The sequence below is a fragment of the Protopterus annectens genome, chromosome 17.part0 (assembly GCF_019279795.1).
Source record: "Protopterus annectens isolate FY-2018-M chromosome 17.part0, PAN1.0, whole genome shotgun sequence".
NCBI classification, from domain to species: Eukaryota; Metazoa; Chordata; order Ceratodontiformes; family Protopteridae; genus Protopterus; species Protopterus annectens.
The window spans coordinates 638,296,750-638,320,403 of NC_056751.1; the positions used below are offsets into that span (position 1 = coordinate 638,296,750).

At 42.4% G+C, this 23,654-nt stretch overlaps 1 protein-coding gene across 1 annotated transcript in view; it reads left to right on the top strand.

Moving 5' to 3' along the window:
- Nucleotides 1-23,654, top strand: part of LOC122791484 (extracellular calcium-sensing receptor-like) — a 108,566-nt gene that overhangs the window by 69,632 nt on the left and 15,280 nt on the right. The window lies entirely within an intron of this gene.

The window sequence follows — 23,654 nt, forward strand, 5'->3', positions numbered from 1 at the left end:
TTTAATGGCTTAACTGTGTGCTGTGTGCAAACACTACAATATTTTGCAGGGGTGGATGATTTCCCACAGGATAGTATTGTGCAGTCATTGGCAGTTAGTCTTTGTCAGTGACACAGACAAAAACTGACTGTGTCCTAGGCCATCCTGGATAACTGTTGGTACTGTATGGGATTCTGTGACAGCTCCTAATATGCACTCAGCTGCTGATGTACTCAGTCAGAGGTCACTTTCAGTGGTTGTGACTGCAAAGAGGGCACAGCTGGAAGGGTACCCAAATAATGGAGGATGGCGAACTCCACTGGTGACTGGCATCATTGCAGCATAGGTCTCCAAATGCTATGTTCCCAGAGTATGGCCCTCAGACACTTGCCTATCCACCTGCTGAAATAACACTCTGTATGTGACATACACAGTTTCCAGCATGACCCATATGGGCATACACACACACACTCATACACCTTGTCAGGCCATTGTTGGTGGAGTGAGACTAATGTCCCACATCCATTGCATAGTGTGACAGTCAATGGGCTCCACCAGTGACAGTCAGTAGGCACAATCAGGTCTTGTGCAAAAGTAGCAATATTTGGTCCAGTGTCAGTAAGTGTATGATGGTGTTAGTGCTTGTAACCATGCTAACTGCTATCATGGCATATCAGGTGACATGACTCAGAGATCTGGGGGCACCGCTTGGCAGTGCATGCTAAGTGTCCTCTGTGCAAGTAAGTATTGTAGTTACTTCCAGCATGTTGCAACAAGAGAGTCATGCAAGGTGTATGTACAGAGCACAGATATATATGTTAGGGAAGTGTAATACATACAGACTGTGTCGCTTACTCATGCTATGGCTCACCTGCCTAAAGGATGGTTCAAATCCTTACCTACAGTGCTATGGAGCAGTGCCCTGACATCCCCACACAGATAACAAACATATTGCATCATGTGTTTACCAATATAGTGACCCCTACAACCCCCACAAATGTGAGATCCTTCCTGGTGGGATCTGACCACAGATCAGTCTCCTTAGAACAGCCAACATGTACCCACCCTTGGAGACAATATAGAAATATATGTGAAGAAAGCCATTTATTTTCTTTTGTGGAATGGTTGACATAGTGTGACTGCACCTCCCCCTTCAGATGGGACAGGCAAGTATGCAGAGCTTTACACCCATGCATTATGTCAGCAGTATTACAACTGCATGAACTCAGCTGTATGGGACTGGTGGGACACACACTTGTCATGGTTCAGCAAACCATGTCTGGTGGACAACTGCCATTAGCAGGCTGTACAATAACATCTAGTCAGTGCTGTGTGACAGTTGCAATGACTTTGTCCTCTAACATGGAGGCACTGCCTCCTCATCTGAAAGAAGCACATAGTGTTGTTGTGATGTTGTGTAGACATGGTAAGTGACACAATTAGCCACCCACACAAAGCAGAACCACAAGGCACAGCGTAGTTACATGTGTGGCCTCAAAGGACAGGCCCAGGTTGTCGCTGACCTCATATATCATGATGCCACATATGGTGGGACTATACATGTTATACCTAACCTGTACTCCAACACTGTCTGCATCAACTACACTCCTTTGTCTCCCAACACATGTGACACATGACATTCCTATAACCTGTTACATAACTTCGATATTTACAGAGCAGTTTGTAACTGGTCGCTCAATGGAAGATGCACAGCATCTATTGCACATGCTGACAAACTAGCCTGGATCCTCTCCTGTTCGGCATTTACATCTCTGAAGTGCAGGTCAACACAGAAGGTCTTTGGCTAACAAAGTTCGCAGATGACTGCAAACAAGGAGCCATAATAGAATCACCTAATAGGTTCATACCTAGGTACTAGGCTATCAGCCCAAGAGCCTAAGTAAGCCTAGCCAACAAGGTTCCCTGGCATACACCACCCAAGAAAGTTATTTTCCTGTGCCCCTGTCAAGTAGAGCCACAGAAGTGATCCCCAGAGTGTATTTCCTATTTTCCAACCAGTCATCAAGATTTTTCTTGAAGAGTGCTAATGAGGAACGTTGCTTGACATAGATGGGTAGCTTGTTCCAAAGTATGCGAAGTCTCTGGGACAGGAATCTATCCCTCCCTTGTTTTGTAGGGGGCTACACACACACACACACACCTGCACACCAAGCAGCCTGGAGTGAGATTAGATTCCCCGCCTAGCTAGGTGTTATACATGATAGATCTCAGAACGTATCTCAAGCACCACAGCTTAAGTTTGATACTGCACTGTCAGCTTGTAGTCTTAAGGTGGATGACATCATCAGGCCTTATAGAAGAGGGCAGTTTGGAGGCCAGCAGCAAGTTACAAAGCCAAAAAGTACATTATCATTGTTGGTGGTTGGCCCATGAGGGCATATCTGTTGTTTTGTAGGGAGATATACACCCGCCTCCCCACACACACACACACACACACACACACACACCAAGTAGGCTGGAGTGAGATTAGAACCCCTACCTATCTAATCATATTCACTAAAGATCACAGTACTTATTGCATGCACCACAGAGTGAGTCTGTTGCATATGGGATTGCAGGAAGAGTACTTCTGCATTACACAAACAAGACTTGTGTTGAACAGCATCTGTGGCCCGCAGAGTGATATTGCTTCATACTGTTATATGCATTTAGTATCCTAGCAGTGGGATAACTGTTATTAGCCTAGCAGTGTGTGTAGAGTTACCAGCATGGCCATATATGCATATATGGCTGCTTGCAGTTAGATAGGCAAACCTGTGGGCACGAACAATGTGCCCTATCCATACATGGATTGATAACATTATACATTACACCACCTGCTCACCTGTGTTTGTCTACTTGATGACATCCAACAGGCACAGGGATCTGTAGGTAAGTGGATTATGTACTGTTGCACCCTTAGTTTGGATCCTTTGAGCAACAGTATGGCTGTGTGATAGTGTAGAATTACTCACCATTATTAGGGTATCTAGGGCAATACAGACATCCACACACATAGTTATGTAATTAACAGGGTTGTATATATAAATGTAGCTGTGTCTATATGATATGTATATGTTTTATGTAGCTATATGGGGAGAGTCTATGTATCATTGTAATATATATAACTATATATATATATATATATATATATATATATATATATATATATATATATATATATATATATAGGTATATATCTATTTGACACTACATACTGATAGATATACTATGTATGTGAGAGAGAAATAGTTAAAGACAGCTATGTATACTTATATGTCTGTATGTATAGACATGTCTATACATGATAGGTCATTCTGATGACAAGGCAACAGAATAGTGTTTGGGCATGCCCAGTGGGACTGTCAGTACTTACAAAATGACTACAAGCCACACCTACCTGTACTCCAGTCTGGGATTTTGTGTGTGATCCATACCTCTCAATTGTCCAGTTTTTCGCAGAATGTCCTGAGTCTTGGTTCATATTTTTGCTGTGTTCCTCATAAAATTTGTGGTTTTCTGGCAAATCACTTGGATGATATGAGGATTGCAGTCAGGGTTGCCAGTTTTGTAAATGGGCAGGTAGGGACCAAACCATGCTAAGTGAAGACAAAAAAGGGTCTTTAATGCAGAACAGCAGTCAGTCCCATATTAAACTTTTGTTCTGCAGTGAAATCAAGTGACTCCACTTTGCGATTGCAGTCACTGTATAATGACATACATTTGACTTTCTGACTTCAAATCCTTCAGAACAATATATGTTGATACAAACCTTGTTATTCTAGCAACTTTTTAAGTTTATAAGAAAAGCATTTAAAATATGGCCCTATTTTTGGGCCTTTGTCTCCCCATTTTGTCGATATTTGTCCAGATTTCTTGCACTAAGAAGTTGAGAGGTATGTTGCAGACATTGACTAGTGTACATGGAAAATTTCTGCGTACAGGACTGTAGACAGACAAAAGGCACTGTAAAAATGTAGATATATGGAGAAAAGTGGCATTCCACATATAAGTGTGAGTGAAACTATATTCCTGTGTGTCTGAAAATTTAAAGGAAATAGGTTAAATTAAAATGCATTTTTTTTTTAAATATTCTGGACGTGTGCATGGCATGCTGCAGTAAGCAAACATGCTTTATAGATCAATAAAAAATGTAAAAATAAAACAACAATATTATGTGACAGAAATGTATTACAGGACCTTGTGTGGAGTCACTACAATGGTGCTTTGGTGCTGTTGCTAATATGGTAGGACTATGTAGTGTGTAGTTTCCAGGCTGTGAGCATAGATCCCTGTGCAAATGAGGTGGAGTTACTGAAGAGCATAAAGGGGTAATCGTGTTCACATATCCCCTTCATGTAGGCATAGACCCATGTTGGCGTTTACACAGAAGGTAGCTGACATCAAGGGAAGGTGTGTCCACTGACTTTTAAGCTTATTTCAGTTTAGCTGTGCCTGTTTGCAAGGCAAGCCACCATGTTGAGCTTGTCCTTTCAGGGGTGTGTGTGCACTAACATCTAAGCTTCATTTAGCTAAGGGGAGCATTTGCGCAGCACACCTCCATGCTGACCATGGAAGTCTGGGGGTGTGTACATTAAGTGCTAAGCTTTGCTTATCTATGGGGCCCATGTTTGCATGGTGCACCGCTGTGCTGAATGTATCTAAAAAGCCAATGACAATTAGTTTTGACACATGTTTAACTTAAAGTAGGGCCATTAAATGATGTTAATATTCTAGGCAGGTGGGAAAATGCATTATAGTTAGCCAATCACACATTCTGCACCTACATCAGAGCACTATAAAGTATGCATGCACTCTACAATCTGAATTTTCCCCAATACTCCGGACTATTGAAGTACACACTAGGAAGTTTTAACTGAGAGAATGCTAGGGGATGCTGCATGTCTGCTACATCCCTATGTGCTAGATGCTGAAGTCATTGCTGCTGCTGACAATAGGCTTAGACAGAGAAGGAGAAGAGTGTTCAGGCCCAGGGCAACCTTTCCCGAGTTACATGAGCTGGGGATTGTAGAGCAGTACAAGGTGGACAGAGACATACTACAAGAACTCACTGAGCTCTGACAGCCTCAACTCAGACCCAAAGCCAACAGAGGGGAACCCATCCCAGTGGAAGCAAAGGTAAGTGTAGCCCTTAGGATACTAGCTTCAGGTACTTTCCAAAGACCAACTGAGAACATGATGGGGGTGGGTCTCACAGGCATCAGCATCCAGGGTATTCCACCAGTTCCTGAATGCCATGCTGCCACATGCCAGTGAGCATATGTCTTTTCACCTCACCCCTGAGGTGAGAGTGAGCAATATGCAACACTTCTACCATTGTAGCACACTACCCTGAGTTACTGAGTACCACAGATTGCACTCATGTAAACACCAAGGCACCACCAGGTGAGGGGGGTAGAATCTACGTCAACCACAAGTAGTACCACTCTATCAACTGCCAAGTCATGTGCAATACCCAGGGGATTATCCTGAATGTGTGTGCTGGCAACCCTGGCAGTTATCACAACTCTTATATCCGCCACGCATCACAGCTGTACCTGGTGTCTGCTATGGGGGATATCCCACACAGATATTTACCGGGAGATGCTAGCTACACACTGGAAATGTGGATGATGACACCCATTAGAAATGTGCACACACCCATGGAAGAATGCCATAATGAGGCAACAAACAAACTAGGAACATCATAGAGCATGTGTTTGGGCTTCTGAAGTCATGGTCCGGTGTTTTGATATATCAGGTGTAGCCCTACAGTACACTCCAGCCACATGTGCACATATGTTCACAGTGTGTGCCATGCTATGCAATATGATCCTTCAGAAACAGCTGCAGCAGGATCAGCAAAGGGAAGGGATACACAGCCCCCCACCAGTGCCTAGCTCAACACAGCCACAGTCACAGGAGGACTCAGAGGAGAAACTCCCTGATGATCTCCCTATAGGCAGATGTAGGCATGCCCAGTACATCCTGGCTTTGGCTAAGAAACAATGCATAGCCCAGTTACCAACAACCTAGGGCCTTAGGGACTGACACCTTACTCCTACTCATGCATATATTAATATTGTTGATGCCAGACAACCCACACAACCTGTACCTATCCATGTATTGGCTGTGTACTGTTTTCATCAGACAGAGTCAGCCCTGGATTACAGTTCTGTCAACTGCTGCATTCGAAATGTAATTCTCTAACCTCCGCACTACTTGTAAAGATTACCATAATATGGTTTTGTATGTATGAATCTGCTGCAGTTATGCAAGGAAATATAATGGGCTATTTTGACAGAAGTAACATACACATGGGACTACAGATACCCAGTCCAATAGTATGCATTCCTTAATATTCAGTGGGCCTCGTGATTGGAATATTCACTGCATCAGTGAAGAGAGATGTTAAACGGTGGGACCACATGACATTTGGACTACTGTGTAGCTCAGTAGACTATGTGCTGTTGTTCCCCCACCCCCAACATAGCAGTGTTCTCATATAACTGCTTTAACAGTAAGTCAGTAATGATATATCAGAGATCCAGGCAATCTCAGGGCAGTAACATATAAATCGATCACACATTGTATGTCTCACTTAATGCAGGAATAACAATGCACATATTTATGCTGTTGATTGTGTGATGAATGACTCCCGTTTGTCTGGCAGTTTTTGTGGCTCAGTAGACTATGGAAGTTAACATGAGTGATGGTGTTGGTGGTTCTAATCTGGAAGTATTTACATCTTTTGAATGCAAAGTATTATGATGTTGGTGTTTTCACAGACTGTCAGTCTGTGTGTGCGTGTGGTGTACATTATGAACCTCAGTAACATATTAATTACATCTGACAGTTGGGGAATGCCATCGACAATTTGAGTGAAGTGCAGTACTGCAGAAACAGGGACAGATGTCATTGTCTGTAACACACAAATTTCTGGACTGGAGTATAAGTAGGTGTGGTCTGGAGTCACTTTATAGGTACTGACAGTCCCACTGGGGACTTAGTTAAAATGTACACATTTCTGTTGCCCCTTCATCAAAATGATCTGTTATGTATAGATATGTCAATACATACAGACATATATGTATACATATCCAGTTTTCACAGTCTCTCTCTCTCACTTACATAGTATATGTATCAGTATGAATTGTCAAATAGATATATACCAATATATAAAGCTATGTATATTAAAATGATACATAGACTCTCCCCATATATCTGCATAACACATATATATATCATACACACACACAGCTACATTTATATACATAAATATGTGTGTGGATGTCTGTATTCTCCTACATACCCTAATAATGCTGAGTAAAGCTGCACTACCACACATCTATACTGTTGATCAAAGGGTCCAAAGTAAGGAATCAACAACAGCACATAATGCACTTACCTACAGATCCCTGTGTCTGCTGGATATCACTATATAGACGGAAGCAGGTGAGCAGGTGGTGTAATGTATAATGTTGGCAACATATGCATGGACAGGGCACATTGTTCCTGCCCACAGGCTTGCCTAACTGCAAACAGCCACATATGGCCATACTGGTAACTATACACAAATAGCTAGGATAATAGTTATCTCACTGCTAGGATACTAGATGCAGAAAACAGTATGAAGCAATATTATTCTGCAGATGCTGTTCAACACAAGCCTAGTTTGTGTAATCCACAAGTGCTGTGCCTGCAACCACATCTCAAACAGACTTAACCTGTGGCATGTGCAATAAATAATGTGATCTATAGTGTGTAAGACTAGATAGATAGGGGATCTAATCTCACTTCAAGCCACTTGGTGCACGTGTGCGTGTATTTCCCCTGCAAACCAACTGACAATCTATCATGGGCTATCAACCTGCAATGGCTTTGCCCTTTCTGGACCTGTAAGTTGCTGCTGGCTCCAAAATGCTCTCTTCTACAAGGCCTGATGATGTATTCCATCCTAAGACTACCAGCTGCCAATGTAGTATCAGACTTAAGCTGTGGCACGTGCAATAAATACTGTGATCTACAGTGTAAAAGACTAAAAATGTAGAGTTTCTAATAGCACTCCAGGCCACTTTGTGTGTGTGTATGTCAATATGGCATAAATATGATCACCTTGGTAACTTAGAAGTGGGTAAGGTTTTGCAGTATTGTATTTGTAGCTGGTGATGTGGCCCCTGAAATGACTGACCACAACAAGGTCTGCTGATGTCATCAAATATTATATGTCCTAAACTGATAGTGCTAGCAGACATGAGGTGTCTTGCGTGCATAATGTACTGTGATCTGTGGTGTACCATTACATAGGTTCATAGGTTCATAGGTTGGTACTAAGCTATCGGCCCTAAGGCCTATGCAAGCCTAGCCATAACAATTCCCTGGAAATTTCTTCCCACAATATTTACTTCTCTGGGCCCCTGTCTAGCAGGGCGACTGACCTGATCCTCGGGGTGAATTTCCTTCCATCAAGGTTCCTTTTGAAGAGGGCCAATGAGGTGCTCTGCTTGACATGTATGGGCAGTCTATTCCAGAGTATGGGGAGTCTCTGGATCAGGAACCTATCCCTCCAGCATGTTTTGTTCATTGTGATGATAAGGTTTAGATCCCTGGAGTGTGTGGCTCTGAGGGATTGGGATTTCTTTAAATGGAGCATGTCCATGTTGGACATGTTGGACATGCTCCACTTAAAGAAATCCCAATCTCTCAGAGCCACACACTCCAGGGATCTAAACCTTGTCATCACAATGAAAAAAACATGCTGGAGGGATAGGTTCCTGACCCAGAGACTCCCCATACTCTGGTCTAGACTGCCCATACATGTCAAACAGAGTGCCTCATTGGCCCACTTCAAAAGGAACCTTGATGATTGGATGGGAGATAGGAAATTCACCCCAGGGATCATGTCAGTCGCCCTGCTAGACAGGGGCCCAGAGAAGTAAATATTGTGGGAAGAAATTTCCAGGGAATTGTTATGGCTAGGCTTGCATAGGCCTTAGGGCTGATAGCTTAGTACCAACCTATGAACCTATGTAATGGTACACGCTACAGATCACAGTACATTATGCACACAAGACACCTCCATTCTGCTAGCACTATCAGTTTAGGACATATAATATTTGATGACATCAGCAGGCCTTGTTGTGGTCAGTCATTTCAGGGGCCACATCACCTGCTACAAATACAATACTGCAAAACCTACATAGGTAACTGTTTTAATCTACATACAGCCAACTTGCACTACGTGTGTGCCTAGGCTGTTAAAGCATTTTACATCATGTTATTGAACCATATGATGTTTGAAATTCACTAGCATAATGGCCGTACAGCCTTCATAATCTTAGACAACTTTATACCCATAGTTACAGGTTCAGCACATATTGCCCCAGTCTAAGAGGGGCAGATGTCCTGTGTTGAAGCGATGGTCACCCAGCCAATCGTATAGATGACATGTGCTGAGGTGCACTGAGGTGCTCTGTTTTCCATTAGGCAGGGTTCTGTTTCAAGGGGGTGTTTGAGTCTGCTAGACAAATTTCTGCCACTAGCATTTATTACTAACGTCACATATAATGTTAATTTTTTTACAATGATTTATCCATCCACTATGCCTTCTACAGATTCAAGCAGGTCACGCATTGCCCCGTATGCAAGGCACAGATCACCTTTGGTTAGTCTATATGCCGCAGGCTACAATGACACTCATTGCAGATGATCCCCATTGAATACATACTGAAGACGTGAAGTGTCCTTGTGACGTTTCATACTGTTGTATGCAATTGCCAGTACTGCATGGAAAGGCACATTACCAAATGGTCATTCCACTCAGATATTGGTATGCTGAAGTTAGAGTACTTAGAGGTTATGAGTATGTCACTTACAGGTGACTGTGCCTTCAGCTATGTCATATGATTCCTGCCATACCACTGTAGAGACATGGTGATCTGAAGCACATTAGGTGTAAACCTGTGTGGCCAGGTCTGTGTGCCCAGTTCTGTCATCCCTGAGTATGTACATCACATATTGCGACTGATGTGCTATATACCAGATACATAGGTCTTACTGATGGAAATTATACTACATATACACTTGCATGGAGTTTATGGCCATTAGTATGTCAAGAGATATGTGTTCAGCAATGCCCTCTTTCAGGACAGTGACATACCACAGAGACTCTGTGAGAATTTTCAGGCATCAGCCAACATTTTTAGCCACAGTCATTCAGTAGTCATGTGTGCTGTGGTTAAATGGATTCCAAGCAGTAGAGTACCCAGGCCTATGTCATGTTGAACAATGCTGCTTACAGATCAGCTATTGGTGGTGGATGCCCCATGTGTGCCCTCAATGGGCCACTTATTGACCCCTACAATGACAGTATCATGGATGCCTAAGTGGCTGCTTTGTAAATGTTGCCTGAATGAGGAATATAGTCAAACAGCTTGCCTCAGTCTAGAGGGTTATATGCCCTGCCTCATTCTAGAGGGTTGTATGCCCTAATGTACCCTCACCCAGGTCCTTGGTGACTGCCTCGAAAATGTCTACTATATGTAACAGTAATGCTTTCCCTTTCACACATCCAAACTGTATACAGTCAAATGTATGTACATCACATATATGTGTGTTGATCAGCTCCATGATGACTGCCCCTACTGGCATACAGATATGGATACTTAGGCAAAGAGGTCTATAGTGATGTTGGTCAGTGGATGCACTGCCTCTGTGCAAGGGTATAACAGTTTCCGTTGTCCACTCAGCTGTTGTACACCTAGTGGTTTCAGCACAATTGCAAGGTTTTCCCAATGGTGTTAGTAATCCTTGTCAGATCACATGTGGGATGCAGCCTGAAATATTAGCATGTACAATAGATGCTGTGTATCCTCCATTAAGAGGCCAGTTACAAACTTCTCTGTAAATATGGAAGTTATGGGACAGGTTGTAGGAATGTCATATGTCACATGTGGTGGGGACAGGGGAGTGTAGTTGACATAAACAGTATGGGACTAGAGGTTAGCTATGAGTACAGACTCATCATATATGGCACCATTATGTATGAGTTCACTGACAATGTGGGCCTGTCCTTTGAGGTTACACATGTAACTACACTGTGCATTGTGGTTTTGCTTTGTGTGGGTAACTAATTTTGTCACTTACCATGTCTACACAACATCGCAACAACACTGTGCTTCTTTTAGCTGAGGAGGTAGTGCCTCCATGTTGGGTGGGTACTCTCACCCCAACTGTCGCCTGCTATTGTATAGCCTGCTAATGGCAGTTGTCCACCAGTCAGGTTTGCTGTGCCATGATGAGCCTGCATCCCTCCTGTCATGTACAGCCAAGTTCATGCAGTTGTAATGCTGCTGACATAATACATGGGTGTAGAGCTCTGCATACTTGCCTGTCCGATCTGAAGCGGGAGGTGCAGTCAAGCTATATCAACCATCCCACAAGAGGTAATAAATGGCATTGTTGATATATATGTCTGTATTGCCTGCAAGGGGGGCGGGTTGTGCTGGTAGTTCTAAGGAGACTGATCTGTGGCCAGATCCCACCAGGAAGGACCTCACGTTGTGGGGGGACTGCAGTGATCACCCATATTGGTAAACACATGATGCAATACGTTGATTCCCCATGTGTGGATGTCACAGCATTGCTCCAGGGCATTGTAGGTAAGGAGCTGGACTAACCTTTGGGCAAGTGAGCAGCAGCACGATGAAGCAACCCAGTGTATACAGATTACACTCCCCTAATGTGTTTGTCTGTGCTCTGTACAGACACCTTGCATGACTCTCTTCTTGCAACAGTTACTTGCACAGCGGACCACTAGCATGTAGTGCCAAGCGGTGTCCCCAGATCTCTGAGTCATGTCACCTGAAATGCCGTGAAAGGAGTTAGCATGGATATGAACACTAACGCTGTTGTACAACTACTGACACTGGACCAAACACTGTTACTTTTGCTCATGGCCAGATCATGACTACCAACTGTAACCGGCAGAGCCTATTGACTGTTACACTATGCAATGGATGACGTAAATATGTATCAGTCCACCAAACGTGGCCTGCCAACATGTTTGATAATATTAGGCCAGCAGACCTTACTGGAAACTGTGTACATTATGTACAAAGTGTTATGTCAGCTGGTGGATAGGCAAGTGTCTGACAGTCATACTCTGGGAAGATAGCATTGTGAGACCTAAGCTGCAATGATGCCAGTCACCATTGGAACTCATGATTCTTCATTATTGATGTACCCTTTCTAGCCATTCCCTCTCTGTAGTCACAGCCACTGTCAGTGACCTCTGACTGAGTACATTAGCAGGTGATTGCATATTAGGAGTTGTCACCGAATCTAACACAGAACCAACAGTTATCCAGGATGGCCTAAGACACACATTCAGTTGTTGTCTGAGCCACTGGCAAGGACTAAATACCAGTGACTCACAATACTATCCTTTGGGAAGGAAAATATTGTAGTGTCCACAGACTACACACATTTGAGGCATTACTCATGGAGTTATGGGCACAGAGAGTAATGTAGCCTTTGACTTTCACTGGTTGGTAAGATGTGGAAATGCATTCACTGTTGTACAACCTATACAAACAGGTATGGGATGGAAATCCAAGACTGTCACTGCTATACTGAATGTGGCAGTCATCACACCTATCATTGTGTGCAATGGTATCTTTGCTATGTCTTACACAGGCATATTGTACAACTGTCCTATGGAGTCCATGCCAAGACTGTACATGTGTAGTCTGTCTCCTAAATGCTTTGTAGGGGATGTGTATGGCTCCATACAGGGAGGTGTCAGATCCCACTGTACCTCTTGCATATCCATGATCGGAATAATGCATGACTCACCTGTTATACACACATACAGCATCACTGTGGTATACATAGTACATGCTGGAGAGACAGGTATGTAACATAGACAGTACACCCTATATGAAATAGGCTTCCCATGCATGTGATGCACACATCTGCTGTGACACACACATCATGTGCAGGTTACACAATGGGATGTAGAACATGATAACCATAACTGGTGAGGAACAAATGTCTGTATTGGACGCAGAATATTTGTAAATGAGTCATCTCCATCACCACGGCTTGTAGATGTGTTAGTTCCCAAAACCCCGGTGACACTTATCAAGGCTAGTAGACCTATTCACAGATTAGGGATGTATGAGTATGCTGAATCATGCCATTGTCCTTGTTAGCCTGTTATACACATATGAACCTATGGAGCCATGCACTTATAGTGCTGTACCTTTCTGAAGACATATTTCTGCTGTGCTAACATTCCATCCTGTGTTGCTATATTGCCTGTGTGTATCCCTAGGTTATCCCAACAGACTCCTGAAACAAAAACATAAAAAGGTCCATGACACACCTTTCATTGTGTAAGTATACAGCCATTAGAACATCATATAACATAAGGTACACAAAAGTATGTGGCATACTTGTGACAAATGCCAGCATACAGTATCTGTCAGTAACCACTACAAGTGGCATGGCAAAGCAACACTGTATTACACAATTACATTTTAACTAATATAGTCACCCTGTGCATCAGGTACATAGCTTTATTTTCCTGCATTGATTGTTGGGATGATAAGGATGTGGCGCAGGTAACATCACTTGCTCAGGGTGTTGTGTGGGGGAGCAGGAGGCCTGGGCTGACCCATACAGGTGACAGCATGTGTGTGAGTCAGGAAGGGAAGCAGGTAAGATGGACCATGGAAAGGTGCCATGTGTGTCTGTAGGTGGCCTGCATTTGACAGTGGTATGTGAGTGAGTGTGTTTGTGTGTGTGTGTGTGTGTGTGTGTGTGTGTGTGTGTGTGTGTGTGTGTGTGTGTGTGTGTGTGTGTGTGTATGTGCACAGTCAAGCTCAGTGCTAGCCCTACATGTATGTATAATAGACAGCTTTTGACTGTACATGGTAGATCTGACATTTCACTGTCTCTGGCCTTGAACACAGGAACTGTCTCTCCCAGGAGTTGCACTGGCACCTCCATGCCTAAGGTTAGAAGTGGTGGTAATACCTGACAGTGACTGCTGTCTGCTGGGACCATGTCCTTCATGGGAACACCCAGGCCATGAGCCCATGGCTTACCATGTCTTGGTGTGGACAGCACACTCCCCTCTGTAGTGGTGGATGTACTGCCACTACAGGAGCATGATTGTGCATGGCCATGTGGACTCTCAGAAGATGGGGTTGCTGACCTATGTCCACAAGTCTGGTGCTGAACTCCAACTACATTTTCCAGCACAGACACTGTGCATTCCAAGGCAGACACTGTCTTAGCCCACCTTCTGTCCACTGCATCAGGGTGTCATCAATGCAGTGGAGGCAGTCACAGATGTCAGACTGTGCTGCACCCATAATCCTAAGCATACATCTGGAGTTCCATTCAGAACATGGCTTTGCCTCCATGATGGCCCAAAACATGTGCTGAGTAACCTGTGATGTGACACCTGCAGCAGGTGATGGAAGGCAGCAGGCCTCCTACAAACACCCCTGTCAATCTGCCTGTTTGGAACCTTGCCAGCTCTCTGGCTATGGCCAATGTCTACAATCACTGGAACCATAGTTGCCACGCTTTCCTGTTTAATGTCCCCACCCTCTGAATGTCCAATACCTGTGGCCTCTGGGGACTGGGTATGTGTGGGCATACTGACTGTGTGCAGTGACAATGAGGGCAGAAGAGCGATGTCAACCTCTGGGACAGATTCAATCCTTGAAACCCCCACCTGTGCCTCACTGTGGCCACTATTATCATCAGAGTCTGAGGAGACACTGACATCAGGTTGTGTAGGGGACATACACCAACCTCCCAGGTCCCCAGTGATAAGAAAGGAAAAAGCAGTACATTAATACCTGCAAAATTGTGCTGTGCACTGCCATGTTGTGATATATGTAAGGCTCTATATACTGTCTTCACTATTACAGACCTGTTGAAAACCCAACCTCATATAGTAGGACATGAGGATAGTAATCTTCCCACTAACAGCTGTAGTTATTTGTAAATAAAATCTCATTACACAGTAATTGCAACAGTTAGGTACACTGTTGGCATTTGTGTAGACTCTGCACAGTTGACACATGCCACTCTGTAACGTCCTAACAATACTGTCCCATTTAATTGGTGCGGTCACACCTACAAGGCATAGGTATGAGTCAAACATGTGCACAGTCAGAAAAAATGTGTGCAGCTGGCAATCATGCCAACAGTACAGCAATGTAGGCAGCAGGCCTGGATGACAGTCTAGGTATTACATTGCTGTAAATTTACATCTATAACAAAACAGTGTCATGCTTAACAGGAGCAGGACCACTGGCTTGTCCAATACTTGATGGACCAGTGAAAAGTTGGGGGAAAGGTAATGTCAGTACCATTGCATGTTCTACCACCACAAGGTAATATGTCCATATATATCAAATTTACAATAGTTACTGTGTTAATTGTTATATTTGTCAAAGTCTAAGCATGACAGTCAAACTGAAGGTAAACCCTTCTCACCCCCAAAGAAGACAGACCTGACACCCATGTAAGACTACGTATGTCCTGATACACTGAATGCTACAATACTGCAATGCTGTTCATACTAAGCTTACCTGCACACTCCTCTGCCATGGAAATTGTGGCACCCACATCCACAATGTAGGGTGTGATGGATGCCTGGGTGCTGTCGTATGTGCCTAGATTTGCCAGGAATTCCTCAGTTGCTTAGAGTGGTTGTTCCACTGCAGACGCTCTACTGGTGGTGCCATGATCCCTGGCTACATCTGCTGCTCTTCTATATGCATCATTGATCATGTCTATTGCACCATGTCGAGCCTGCTCATATGTCCTGCTATGATGACCTGTGGCATTCCCATCACAAACAAGGTTAGCCTACAATGCCTCCTGTTGTTCCTTGTTGTGCCCCTCCCTGAACAGTAGGAGTTCATAGTGTTAATGGAGGCCTTCTAGTACTCATTCTCTACATCCATGAAAGCTGCATAGTGTCTTCCATACATGTTTACTGAAAGACAATAACATGGGAACACATGTCAGGATCACATACATGGAAGTACACTATGCAGAGATACAGCAAGGACAGAATGCCTGGCAATATCCACTGCTTGATCACACATGTCATATTCCTCAGTGTGCAAACATACTACACGTGTGGATACAGCTAGGATACTAGCGATAGTCAGGTATTGCCATGTGTGCCATGATGAATATTGCTGTATGATCATACAGCTTACACTGGTGTCTATTCTAGTGTGTGCCCTAGGGGCAACCCCCATGATAACATATCAAAACAATTGTGCCAAACAAATAGCAGTGTGCTATTACAACCACTATAAAGGGAGAGTCCCACGAACCCATTGTGACACACTGACAATATACATTCCACTCTTGATGTAGTGCATATCCTCTGTATGTGTAACAAATCAGTAGATCATTGACATGTCATCATCAGAGTTCTAAGAAAGGCTTAATGCTGTAATCCCTATTCCCTGGAAGTATATTCCTACATCTGCATCCTGATGTAAACAAAATGGTTACATACCTGATGGAGTGCAGTACTCCTCTGCTGATATGTGCTGATAGGTAATATTTTGCATACGCATGCTCTGTGTGAGGAAAGTCTCATACAAAATGATTCCCCATAGCCAGCTGCTTGCCTTTTTAACATGCTTCTTATTAGCAGGTAATTGCCTCTTAACCAATCTGTGGTTCTGAAATGCTAATTGTAGCCAACACAGCTGATTTTCACTGTCATCAGCCAATGACATGCAACCACTGTAAAATACTGTATATAAGGCCTTCTTGTAGATTAGGGTCCTTTCTGATATGTTGTGATGGACATTACTGGGGTGAGGAGACTACATCATTGCACAGGATAGGTCTATAGCAGCAACTTGTACATAGAGATGTGTGTGCTACAGGCTGCAGCTGATGCTGAAGGTAATAGGCATAGGCAGAGAATGTGAACACTTTGAAGGATAACAAGCTGTAGGAGTAACTGTTGGAGCTGTGTCAGCCTTGTTGTAGAGACAGAGCCAGAGTGAGGGTACCCTTTCAAGTCCAATTAAGGCATGTGATTAAGGTAAGTACATTAGGCAAGAGTATCACTAACAGAGTACTAGACCACATGTCTGTTGTGTCCTTGAGCAACATGGGGATAAATATAAGAATATGTCCACCATCTGAGTGACTGTCAGGCCATGTGTTACAGTCCGGTAGTAATTTGTAGCATGTATGAGGGCAGTCCTTGTTACAAGCAAGGACTTCAAATGTGTATGTTAGTTGTGCAGCTGTGCTAATTGGCACTATGTGTTTGAAAGGATTGTGTGGTGCACTCTGATATTAGTGGCCCTCATTTGCAGTACCTGAGTTGAACTTCTCTGTGAATGCATATTAATGCATGACATGACAACTTATGCACTTATAGTTTTGCTATAGGGATATGTGAAGTGTATTTCTATCTGCAGGCCTGTGACTTCCATCAGTGAAAACTGACATTTCATTTCAAATGAATTGTGTTCATAAAGAGTGCATGACTCAGTCATTAATTGCTGGCTTCAGAGTACTGTAATTTCACTGCTATACACCACTGGATTTGAACCCATGACTGTGTGCGGCAAAATGTACTGTTTGCAAGGTATTTAACAGACTGAGCTACTGAGTCACTGCTACAGCTGGTGTATTTGCAAGATATATGTGCACACATACAGTCTGTGACAAATGTTTTTTACATCCATCAGTATGTGCATGGCTTTATATGGATGTATTTCTGCATCATGGTCACAGTTGAATATGTATTTTTGCCATTAATGCATTAGCAGGTGTCTTTCTACATGTTGCTGATAAAAGGGCACATTTACCTGCTATCACAGGCCTCACTTACATCCATTCTTATGTGTTTGGCATTCTAGTGGTGTGCTCTTGTACCAGGGTCCAAGGTACAGCCCCATTTTTCCATTACTTTTTAATCAAGTTTGACGATGCAGCGCAACTGTCAGTTGTACTGAAACACGCTTAATGACTGTAACTGGCAATTACTGTGTTTTTTTAAACCACCTATTTTAATTAAGAGCTGTGTGGTGTGGCAGGATAATGTAGTGCTCTGCAGGTGCACTATTCTTGGGTTCAAAATATGGGACAGATGTTTTATTTTGTACGTATGTATTATACATTAAAAACACATATATTCAATATAGCTCTATTTAGCTGAGCTTAGTGAAGCTGCACGACTCGGCAAAAATATAAAGAAAAGAAAATTGGGGAGCTAGAAAAGTGGTGAAATGGGAATGTACGCAGAAGGAAAAACATAGTGAAAGGCAGGTAGGGATATACAAGAAGGGTGTAGGAAAGAACCATATCTATCCATTTCTTATACAGCAACAACAGTGCACTTTGACAGAATTTGTGCATGACTTTGAACTCTCATTCCCAGAGAGAGGGGGGTGAGGACAACATAGCTATGTTGTCAAGCCAATTAGATCAAATTACGTGTGCCCAGTGGACACTTGTGTGAAATGGAAAGCAATGTATGGGACGATATATATATATATATATATATATATATATATATATATATATATATATATATATATATATATATATACATATATATATATATATATATATATATATATATATATATATATATATATATATATATATATATATATATATATGGGAACACTACTAAATCTCGAACTTTTGAAATATCGACTTTCAAAAGCTCGAGACCATGTAGCCGAAACCCCACATTACTGAAAGACCAGAAGCACGAAATTCAAAATCCCGATGTTAAGGGATTTTGAGTTAGCGCTTCTGGTGTTGCGGTTCAGGTAAGTATGTGTGTGTAAGTGTGTTTGTGCAGGGCTTTAGTGTGTGTAAGTGTGTTTTGTGACTGTGGTGTGTGTGTGTGTGTGTGTGTGTGTGTGTGTGGGTGGGTGTGTGTGTGGGTGTGTGTGAGGGGCTGTAATGTGTGGGTGTGAGTTTGCCTTGTGTGTATGTGCGATCTCGGAGTTAAAATATTAAAGTAGGGGGGTTTGGGGGGCACAGCCCCCCACATGGGGTGGTGCAGGGGGGTGAAGCCCCCATGCTTACCTTTAGTGTAGGGTGGTTTGTTTGGTTATGGGGGGAGGCTGTGTGTATGTTTGTGTGTGTGCTGTATGTTTGTAGTATTTTCGCGATTTTGAAATTTGCGGTTTTAATATTTCGGTAATGTGGGGTTTCAGGCTTATAGTCTCTGTATTTTGGGCTTCAGGATTGTGTAATTTTGGGATTCAGTAGTGAATCTATATATATATATATATATATATATATATATATATATATATATATATATTTTTTTTTTTTTTTGGGACAGGTAAACATTTGCTTTTTTAAGGTGAGAGTGTAATGTTGGGGAAGGGACATAGGTATGTGTGGGGGAGGTATGTTGGGTAGGTGAGGATGCATTTGCAGACAGACAAGACAGACAGGACAACAGACAGGGATGGCGTGTGACACAAGAGGGGGTGAACACCTGGGATGGGGAGGGTGTTGTGGAATCTCAGTCCCATGTGCCTTCACAAGGCAGCAGTGTGACTCACATCCCCACCCATGAGACTGTCAGCACTGCTCCATCACTGCCCTGGGGGTGGCAGTGGTGGAAGCTAGGCACAGGGGCAAGGCTTCCCCACCAGGTTGGGCATCTCTTGCATCCAGAGCAAGAGGTGACCAAAGCCACAGTATACAATCCTGTGCACCAAAACTGGCAGATTATCCTGGGTCACAACTTCCCCTCCACTACCACACCCAGAGGGGGCTGCAACACCATCCTATGGGGCAGAACTACCCTATGCCACAGGTAGTGCAGAGGCAGCAGAGGGGGCACCACTGGTCTGGGTTCTAGAAGTGCTGGGACCTGATGCCATGGCCAAAGGAGGCAATTTAGGCAGATCAGACAGTACTGGCCTATGTTGATATGCTGTGGTAGATGAGTTATAGCCATAAGTTAAGGTTAGCAATAACCAAACCATTATTAGTATTAACAGAATGGAACATCATATTTATTAATTCAAATATGTATTAATGTATATTATGTGTAACGCAACATTAAGTAACATAACAGATAGTATGTTAACAGCGGATCTAGGACTATTGAACGAAAGCTCAATAGTCCAAATCTGCAATCACCGAACACACTTTAACAAAAGCGCTTCATCAAAAAAGCGCTTTTGTTAAAGTGTGTTAAAAAAAAAAAAGACAACATACATTACATTTACATTTTTGCAGGGAGGCAAGCCCCCCCTGCACCCCCTTTATATTCTCACTCCAAGGTCACACTAAAGTGGGGAAAAGGAGATTTTCCCTTTTCCCCACTGTAGTGCGATCTCCGCAAAGGCATACTTATGGCAAAGTGCTTCTTCGGTGAAAAGCACTTTTGCATAAGTATGCCCGGCCGTTTCTCATTTGGTGAAATGGCCGCTCGAGCATTAGTCCTAGACCCGTTAACAGCATGCCAGTAAGCATTAAACCATAAGGCAAACAAAATGTTAGCTTAGCAAAATATTTTGATATTTAATCATAATAATACATAACAATAATTAATCAAATTTTAACAAAATATAGTTAGTGTAACAAAATATGTTAATATTAAATCATGATAATAAATAACAATAATAAATGAATGAAGACAAGGGGTGGGGAGAGAGACAGAAAAACATTCCATTAGTGACATTGCAGATGATATCCCTGAAAACACTGGTTATACATACTTCTACAGGTGTGTAGTGTCAGTTTTGAGTACAGTGACTACAATTCTCCTATAGCTGATGTAGTACATACATACCTGTCAAGCTGTTAGCATGGGTCAGTATGGGCCAAGCAATATCAAATGCAGGTACACCACTACACAGAACAGTTTCACATAATGTGGACTAGTGTAACTACCAAGGTGTTCTGTAAACGGATTTGGTAATACATTGCATTCCAGGTAATTGTTCATCTGGTAATCATGTGACAGATGGATTAGACAGTTTTAATTACATTACAAGAAATCATGACACTTGAGAGGCATGTTTGAGTACAGTAAGTAAACTAGACAGCCGTTATGCCTTAGTTGGCAGGCATTGGAATAGAACCCAATAGCTGTGACTGCAGGTGACATGTGAAATAATGTAACAACTGAATGCAGCAACTTAGTACAGACATGCAAGGAAAACAGCCCTACCACAAATATTCAGACAGATTTAGCTAGGAAAACACAATGCTGCTTAACACTTTATTGGTATTGCTGCTAATTCCCTGTAAAATCTAAACACAATATTTGCTCATAACATGGGCTACCTCAACCATGTACCTTTTGTTCCTGGAGTGGAAGAAAATAAGAGCATTATATATGACTGAAATTGGCCTGGGCACAGCCTTGAACCATACTATGAGTTGAGCAACACATGTTACAGGATATTCATTTTGCATTCTGGAGCTATTACAGTGTTATACTTGACTGCAGTGACAGTAGAACACACATGCAAGGAGTACAGCTGTATTGTATACATTAAGACAGATTTATTTAGGAATCAACAATGCTGCTTAGCACTTTATTGGTATTGCTGATAATTCTATGTGAAATCCACACACAATATCTGCCCATAGAGTGGGCTACCTCACAAATATATCTTTATTACCTGGAGTAGGAAGAACAGAGAGCATTATGTGACTGATATTGGCCTGGAGACAGCCTTGGACCATATTATGAGTTGAGCAATACAGTTTGCAGGCCATTAGGCTTGGATTCTCTAGCTATTACAGGGTTACAATTGACTGCAGCAACCTTACCATAGACATGCAATGCATAGATATCTATTACAATTGTTATGATACTACAATCATGCTGTACATCAGTTTGCTTACTATTATTGTTATTGTTTATTGTTTATTGTTTATTGCAATACAGTTGTTGTTGTTCATTTATTGCGCTACAGCTCTAATTGCCCATTTATTGCACCACAGTTTTTATTGTGTATACTTTATTGCAGTAAAGTGTTTACTCTTTATTTCTTACTGCACTACAGTTAGCATAATAAATCCATATTTACCAATCTCATGGTGCAACCTGGCCAGGCGTCCGGTGTGGGACTGAACATTAAAAGTCCTCCCAGCTGCAGCTGTTGGGAGAGAAGCACACTGTTATGCACACCAGTTTTGCATACATTTAGCTTGCATTTTGGTAAAAGAGTAGAAAACATGCTGATATATTTATGAGGCATGCCCATCTTTAACCTCTTGGACTCAGATGTCCAAGGTTTCCCCTTTCTCCTCTTCAGGTTGTCATAATAGTGATGACACTGCTCATCAGTGCAGGGGATGCCAGTAGCATTGGTAAGTTCCCTGGCTCACCAGTCCTAGACTTCTGCCTTACATTCCAAGCCATGGAAACCACCCTGTATCAACCTGGATTCATAATTCCATACCAGAGCCCAACAAAAAACATGGACTCCTGCACACCCCATCTCATTGCTGAAAGCGCACACCTTCTCCAACACCACCTGGTATATCAGCAGATAAGCAGACATCAAAGAATGTTACAGAATTCCCTCCTATTGCTAGTAATATAGGCTGTTTTCCTGCCCTTACACATCATTGAGCAACATTCAAAAAAAGTGTTGCATCTCTTAGCATTGCGCAAACCAGCTAAGCAGAGCTAAGCAGCATGAAAACTCACACAACAGTGGTTTTAGTGAAGCTTAGCACCACACAAACAGTAGTAGCTGTTAACATGTTTAAGCAGTAGTCAACACAGTGCAGCACTGCCATATTTAACAAATTTGTTTTTAAAATTAAACACAAACAGTAAATTAAATTACAGACATGTTATGACTTGAACCCAGGACCTACTAAGCATTAGGCTGTAACTTTACCTATTTAGCTACTTGGATATTATGAAAACTAATTTACCTTCATGTATACTATTAGGCTACCTGTTAGGGTTGCTGAGCATCACCCCACACCATTCAATGAAGCTTAAACATAACTAGAAATAAATAATTAATTACATCCAGTTTCTACTTTTAGATGTCTGGCAGGTGTCGGTTATGTATGTTTAAGCAATGCTCGACCTTGCTGCACTTCATGCCATGCAAACAACAATTAAAAAAATAAAAAATTAATTATAATTAATTAAATCCAGTTTCTATTTTTAGATGTGTTGCAGGTGTCAGCTGTCTATATGTAAGCGCAGCGTGGCATTGCTGTGCTCTGCGCCACACAAACATATAGCAATACAAAAAAAAACAATTACATAATGTAAGTATTCTAACAACAAGCACTTCATAAACATATATCATACATATAAGACACCTTCACAGGATTTTAACAGTAGTGGAGAACATTAGAAGGAACCTCACCCTGTACATAACATCTGACCAGGCATTCACAACCATGGATAGCCTCTGCACTTCTCCCTACCTGATTCAATAGTCCTGTTCATATGCTCTCCCTCAGCAGTGTGCCATCAATAATATGCATGGCACATTGACAAGGAGGAACTGTGGCCGTGTACATTGATACATTCCATGTAGGCTCTACACAGTGCCTACACAGATTTTATTAAATCCTGGAGATTGTTATTTTAACACATTTCAGGATAATTATTAACATAGGCTTGTAAAAAAACATCATGT